Source organism: Montipora foliosa, chromosome 12 (assembly GCF_036669935.1).
Source record: "Montipora foliosa isolate CH-2021 chromosome 12, ASM3666993v2, whole genome shotgun sequence".
In the NCBI taxonomy this organism is placed as follows: Eukaryota; Metazoa; Cnidaria; class Anthozoa; order Scleractinia; family Acroporidae; genus Montipora; species Montipora foliosa.
The window spans coordinates 7,147,041-7,154,371 of NC_090880.1; positions in this window are offsets into that span (position 1 = coordinate 7,147,041).

Here is a 7,331-nt window from a genome sequence, read left to right on the forward strand (position 1 = left end):
ACGTACCGCAAAATACAAATACAATTCGTTCTTTTTCATCTGAAGCCAATCGCACCGATATTTATTTGAACCTAATGAACATTAAATATATAATAAACGAGATATGACGCAAGTGTTATGATAGAAACAGCGGCGTCCCCGTGTTGCGATGCCCCGATTGTACTTTTTTCACTCAGGGATTTTCTAGAAGCAAGTCTCTAGTTAAAGTCGGAGATAAAAATATCTTGTCAGTACAAAACATGAAATGTACGTTGTTTATTAAACACTATAAAAAATTAACGTTTCTTACACCAAAGATGATCACGTCATCACCACTGGGGTTTCTGGAGAATTCCTTTGAGAGTTACCCTGGGCACCAGAGGTTTTTCTCGCGTGCGGCGGGAATTTTCGGTGTCGGCCAAAGGCCGACACAGCTTCGGCCGTAGGCCGAAGCCACGAGCGGCGAAGCCGCGAGAAAAACCTCTGGCACGGAGCGGTGCTTTTTACCGTCCCCGTTGACCTTTGAGCTTTTTTATCGGATTACATTTATGCCAATCACATGGACGTCTCACGTGGACCGGCACGTGAAGAAATGTCAGAAATTCGATTAGGGCATTCAACGGGCAAACAACAATCACAATTGCACTTTTCGGATAGTCGCAGTATCCCATTTGGTTAAGACGTAAACAAAGACCCGGAATAAGCTGAAACAACAAAGAATGAAGGGGTAGTTTCTAAAGAAACTGTGGTGCTGCGTCGGTGGAGAAGTAGTATACAAAAATTTGGTTTATCAACGGAGTTGATAATGTAAATTGACCACCGTACAGAGATTCTAAAAGCTGACGTTTCGAGCGTTAGCCCTTCGTCAGAGCGAATCCAAGGGCTAACGCTCGAAACGTCAGCTTTTAGAATCTCTGTACGGTGGTCAATTTACATTATCAACTCCGTTGATAAACCAAATTTTTGAAACAACAACGATTTACCGGAACCGGTTGGCAAGACAGCAAGAACGTCCTTGCGTTGAATAAAATTAAATACCCCACTTGTTTGCACATCACTTAACTTCTCTACACCGTCAAAACTTTCTAGTACATTGCTTATACTTTCCTTCAGTGCCTTCCCCAAACTTTCACAAACCGCCATCACAACACTTCTGGCAGTACGCTTACGTGATGTCAACAATATTCTTTCACGTGCTGGTCTATTCTTGTCGACCAATTGTAGCGTCTGTCCCTCAGGTGGTCGTTCGGAGCCAATCAGCCGTCCTGTCCAAAATCTGGACCAACTGATCTAACTGAGCTAACGATTGGTTCGACGCTATCAAAGGAATAGCGCTCTGGTCCAGAGGCTTTTCGCGCGGGTCACTATAAAGACTTGACTGAAAACCGGAAACCGCGCTAGAAAAGTCTCTGGCACCCAGGGTATTTGAGAGTTGGACTGGACGAAGTTCAGAGAGCCGTGTTTGATGAAGTGAAGGTGGCATGTTGAGAGAAAATTCAAGTTTTTATCAACTTTGTCATGGTAACGTTGACAAATAACTTTGACAAATAACAGGCCCATGTGTATGAAAATATATGTTTGATTGGTCTACCCCTCTCCGCATCGAGGTACAGAACCACTAGGTAAATATCCAAATATAGGTACAGAAAACGCATGAAGCACGAAGGGATGAGGTTGGTTTAAAGTCGATATCTCTCCCTCTCCAGGGAGCGGTGTCAACAGAATTCGATCATTTGTAAGGCGACTCTGCGGCTTAGGGACCTGCTGAACAAATATCAATGGTGCCGCATGACAGATTGCGGGCTACAAAATGAAGTAGCCGCTATGCATTTATTTCTGCTATTTTTCGCATACTTTATCGTGGAAAGAAGTTTTCAACATACTCCTTCTCCAAAAGGTTTGTTGGAATTCTCTTTTATATGGATGAGGCAGCTTTGAATTTTTTTCCTCGGTGACATTTCAATATTTAAAACTTGTATGGAGCAGATCTTAATTGCGGTCAGACGACCAAATTCTATTAATGAACCTGTCTTTTACTTCTCTCCAAATTTTTAGTTGAAGTTGAAACTTAAGTTTTAAAAAAGTATCAATTTTTCTGGTGACAGTTGTGGCCACAACAGGTTAGAGTTTTGAAAAGAAAACAAACAAAAAGTTGAAATGATTTTACAGTTGATTACTACGGTAAAACGGGGATAGAATACGCAATATTATCATATGGCCCGTACGCCATGACGTCGGGCCACATATTTTCCTGCACGTCCCTCCTACTTACATACTCTTTTTGTAACAATACTGGAACGCTATAAAATTGAGTTTCATTCCACACAGTATCAGGAAACTCTATTCTCAAGCATCCATGTTTTTGTTTTGTTTGTCATTATTCTTCGTTCTCAGTAAGAAACGTCAGATTTTGCTGCAATAGAGTTTAAATTCGAATGGTTTCGTTTTGCATACGGCTTTTTGAAAACTCAGCTAGAGAGTGTCAAAAACACCTCGTGAAATCAATCAATGACTTCTTTGCGATTGATCGGACTTCTCACCGCGATGATAAAAAATAATTTAATTTGCAGTTAATTACTAAAGACGGAGAACTTGAAACTGGTCAACATAATGACCATATAAAAAGTTCTTGTTGAGTCAGTCCCGTAAGTGGAAAAAGCTGACAAAATTGAGTTTAAGCACTAATTTTAAAGAATGTATTTTAAAGAATGTATTCTATTAACTCTATTAACTATTCAAAATTTTTTAAGCCGGAATTTTTACATTGGATACATCACAATTACATCTTTGTGAATTTTGGAAACCATACAGTTGCTTTTTATTGATAAGTTTCATTTATTCTTGACCACTTTTCTCCCTAAATGCAGTTTTTAGTGTCTCTTTTTAATTAAAAGGGCGACAAAATGATAAAACATGTCTTGCACCTCACACGACCACATTTTGTCAACACCCAGGGGTGATAAATTGTGTCCCGTGCCTTGGGGTCCACGGAAAATTAAATGGCTTGTGCATTACAAGAGACCGAGGATGAGGAGAGAGCTGGAACACATTCCTATGCCCAAAAGCTTCGCGCCATGCGGTGAAAGTTGGTTTCGTGCTCATGGTCGCGCAGACAATGATAACCAACTAGGGGTCTTCCTTAAATAAATGGATGACGCGGTGGCCTCATGGTTAGTGCGCTCGACTCCGGATCGAGTGCTCCCGGGTTCGGGCCCTGGCCGGGACACTTTACTCTCACGGTGCCTCTCTCCACCCAGTCTGTATAAATGGGTACCGGCGAATTTAAGGCTGGGGGTAGCCCTGCGTTGGACTAGCATCCCATCCAGGGGGGAGTAGATACACTCCTTGTCGCTTTATGCTACAGAAACCGGGATAAGCTCCGGCCCAATGGGCCACTTCACTCATGACCACGGGCTAAATTTAGATTGAAAAGAATTGTCATGGGAAGAGGCCCATGTATGTTGAACGTGTTCTCTCTCCTCATCTTCTCTTGGTTTTAGATATTATTTTGAAATCTCCTAGTTTCCCTTATAAAAGCCTGAAAATCGTCGCTTTGCTCCAGCGGCAGTAACGTCGAACCAAATGAAAAAGGAAAGCTGATGCTATTTGTAGTACAGATATTGACGACCACCTGTCAGCCAATGAACAGGCAGCAGAGGTGAGCACCTTTGCTCTAGGGGAGAATAAAGTAGACGGTCTTCATGTGGAAACTGCAAAAATAATCACGAGATTCTCTACACACAAAAACAACAAACAACGACATTTTATCATTGAGAAACAATGACAGGAATATATGTATCTACCTGCAAATAGCTATAGCCAATTGAGACGGGTAGAATAGTTCACATCTAATTCTATTAAGGTCTAGCGCTAAAAATATACAGGTTTATGTACAGATGAACTGAAAATAAAATTACAGGTTTATAATGCCAAATAGTTCACTTTAAATGCTTCATGTTAATTTTGTGGAATGTGCATCTTTTGAAAGGTACGAGTTTCAGTTTTAAAACCTGTCTTTTAAAATATGTCTTTCGTTCTTTCGTCTTCATCTGATATTCTTAGGTAATTAATGCACTCCATAAGAGCTAGTTCTGAAATCTAGAAAAAGATGTTATAGGAATGTAAATCAGAGATAAGTTAGAATAAAATTAATCTTAATCATCAAACTGGAAATAGAAGAAACGTAGAGAAAGTTTAAATGTGGGATGTTAAGATTAATAAAACAAGAAATAACATGCTCCCATTTTTTTAGAAAAAGTCATTAAATTCAGAGCTCGTTTTTGACGAAGAAAAAGGTTTTCTCAATTGAGACTGAGAAGCTTGACTCCGGCCATGAAATAATCCATGTGTAATGAAAGGATCGATAAGAGAATGATTTAACTTGATTTTTACAGAGAGTGGTACAAAGTGTATTAATTTAGCAATGACACCAATAGTCTCGCTGATTTTAAGAGTGATGAAGTCTATATGAGTTTTCCACTTAAGGTAAATAAATACAATTATATAAATATACCGAGATAACAGAATCTTTGCATCCAAGAGTAAATATACACCTTTATGAAATATATCAAATATATCAGTATCAAATATATCTATTCTTGGATGGTAGGGGAGTTGACTTTTGTGATTCAGAAATATATAATAGTTAGCTGATTTTTTTATGTTTAGGGTTAATTTGTTCATTGTCAGCCATTCACAAAGCTTAATTAATTCAGTGTTTACTTTTTCCTCTAAGGATAACATCAAGGGTTGAACGTTTAGTAGAGCTAGTGTTTCTCTCGAAAACCATACTGGAATGGTTAAGATTTCAAATGCGTGTACACCAGTTTTCAAAGGCCCTGTTAAAGCTGGAAAGAAGTGAGATAGGTCTATAGTTATTTGGGTCCGCCTGGTCACCACCGTCTTTGTCGATAGGGATAACCTTTAATTTGCAAGTTTTAGTTTTGAAGGGTAATTTCCTAGCCATTCGAGGCGGATCTGGTGTTAGCCCAGTTTTATCAGATTCGTCGATCGAGTTTACAAATCGATTTACGACTCTCTTTTGAAAAGATAATTGCTAATCGCGCATGCATCTAAAAGTAAACGTGTATGGGTAATCGTGTTAAACCTTTCTGAATAGATACGATACGATGCGATAGGATAACTTTGTTTAAAGAGGGGGAGGCACTTAACCTTGTACAGTTTTCTGACTTGCGACCCTCTAGCTATACCAAAGAGGACAGACCACATACATGATGATGATGATGATTGCTCCATCTTCGCAGATGATTGCCGTCTCATTCAGCACCAGTGTTTGAATCCACCCCAACAGCAGTACCTCTTTCATGGCTCCGTAAAGGTGGCTCTTCAAACCAGCAGCTGACTTACAGGGTCGATGACAAATATAGCAGGCTAATGTTAGGGTCTTCACAGGGTTCACGATGTCCTTCTGAGGAAGGACCGCCTTATGCACCAGCATGTGTCTCTTTAGGCCAGCAATTGACTTGTAAACTTTGGTGCATAAAACGCGTTTAGTCGTGGAGGTAGAACATCACCCGAGGGTTGCTGTCCATGGGATTTTTGATGGTTGACAAAGCCGGCCTTAGACAGCAATATGCGTGCGCAGGTTTCAAACTCGCACCTGTTGATGTTAGCGTCAAAGTTGGTGGGCACACCTTTACGCAGATCACTCTTAAGCTTATTGTGTGCCATGATCTTAACTTCCAAAGCTTTGCAAGCTTCTCTAGTACAGCTTCTCCATTTACAGCGATCCTAGGCAAACTCTTCCCAAGTATCAACATCTAGCTGTAGCTGCTTCAGCTTATTTTTGATGGAATCCTTGAATATTTTCCTAGGCTTGTGTTGTGGTCGCTTACCTGATTTCAACTCACTGTAGAATAATTGTTTAGGGATTCTTACGTCAGCCATATGAATCACGTCATCATTGTCATTTCTGTGAGTTAATCTCAGTACTTACATGATAAAACCTGATCCAAGGTTCAGACGTTTTCATCAGTCGAATGGTTTACCGGACCACATGAATAATGATTGTCTGTTCAAGTAAAAAAGACAGCAGCCTCACCACTAATAGCTTATTCTAATCTTGACTTCATGTCTTTGGGCGGCTCCTATAGAGAGCAGGTGTGGTACGATCAGCAAATCCGACTTGATTAAAAGTTTTGACAGTTTTACATAACTTGCTAAAAAGATCAATTCTGTGTGTTTTTAGAGATAAGGACTTGGCCTTATCTTCGCTTTCATTTCAATTATGTGTAAACATGTAAAACGACCCTTTTAATTAAAATTTATAATCGTGAAAGATAGAGAAAAAAGTTAAATCGAATTAACGATGAGAACAAAGCCAAAACGTAACTGTCACGTTACCGTATGTTCCTGTTGAACTTATTTTAAAATGCATTCTGGTTTGCTAAGTTTTTAACGCAAAAGCTGCACGATTTAAAACAAATAAATAAATTAAAATTACGATTAAAAGTATTAAATAAATAAATAAATAAATAAATGAATAAATAAATGAAAATGAAAAAACAGAAAAATAAAAAGTGACAAAAAGAATTTTGCGTTTGTGCGTTGCAATCCATGATAGTTACCCCTTCCAATTTGAGACAGGTATGGTGGAATGACCATTAATCCTCCTCTTTCAAAGAAACGTTAAGATCCAATAAGGTTTCCGTGTGCTAAATGACGTATAGTTATGTATAATTTTACCCTAATATATAAATAAGCAACGTGGCCCCTTTTCGGTTCTGGTTCACAAAAGCTCGTATTGCATAGAGAACAGCTAACTGCAGATTCTTAGCAAAAGCGTCGTAAAACCATTAGTTTAGAAACGCTATACCGACAATGTATTTCCACGTGGAAAGTCAGCAAACCCCATTTAGACAAGTTCATCGTGCAAGCAAACTCGCATCATCCTACAATCAAATTTACGGCTGAAATCTCAAATACTGAAATTATGTTTTTAGACACTGTTGTATACAAAGGCATACGCTTTCAAGATCAATTTATCCTGGAGATAAAAACACAATCTCCCCCATCAGTGGCAAACTTCAAACATGTTTTAATGAAAAAACGGAGCTTGATAGGCAACTTTCAATAGGGGGAAATTCCTAAAAAACATGTTCGAAAGAGCAAAACTATGAAGAGTTAAAAACTTACGTATATGCAAGGTACAATAGTCTCCATTTTTAGGGGTTGTGTAGGCCGGTTACTCATTACTACTTCCTTCTATGGTGCAATGAGCAAATCCTGCTTGATTGGACGTTTTGACAGTTTATACTAACTTGTGAAAAGATCGATAAAGGAAGGAACTTTATTTAAGCGTGTAGTTGCTCTAGCACTGGAGCCCTAATTGG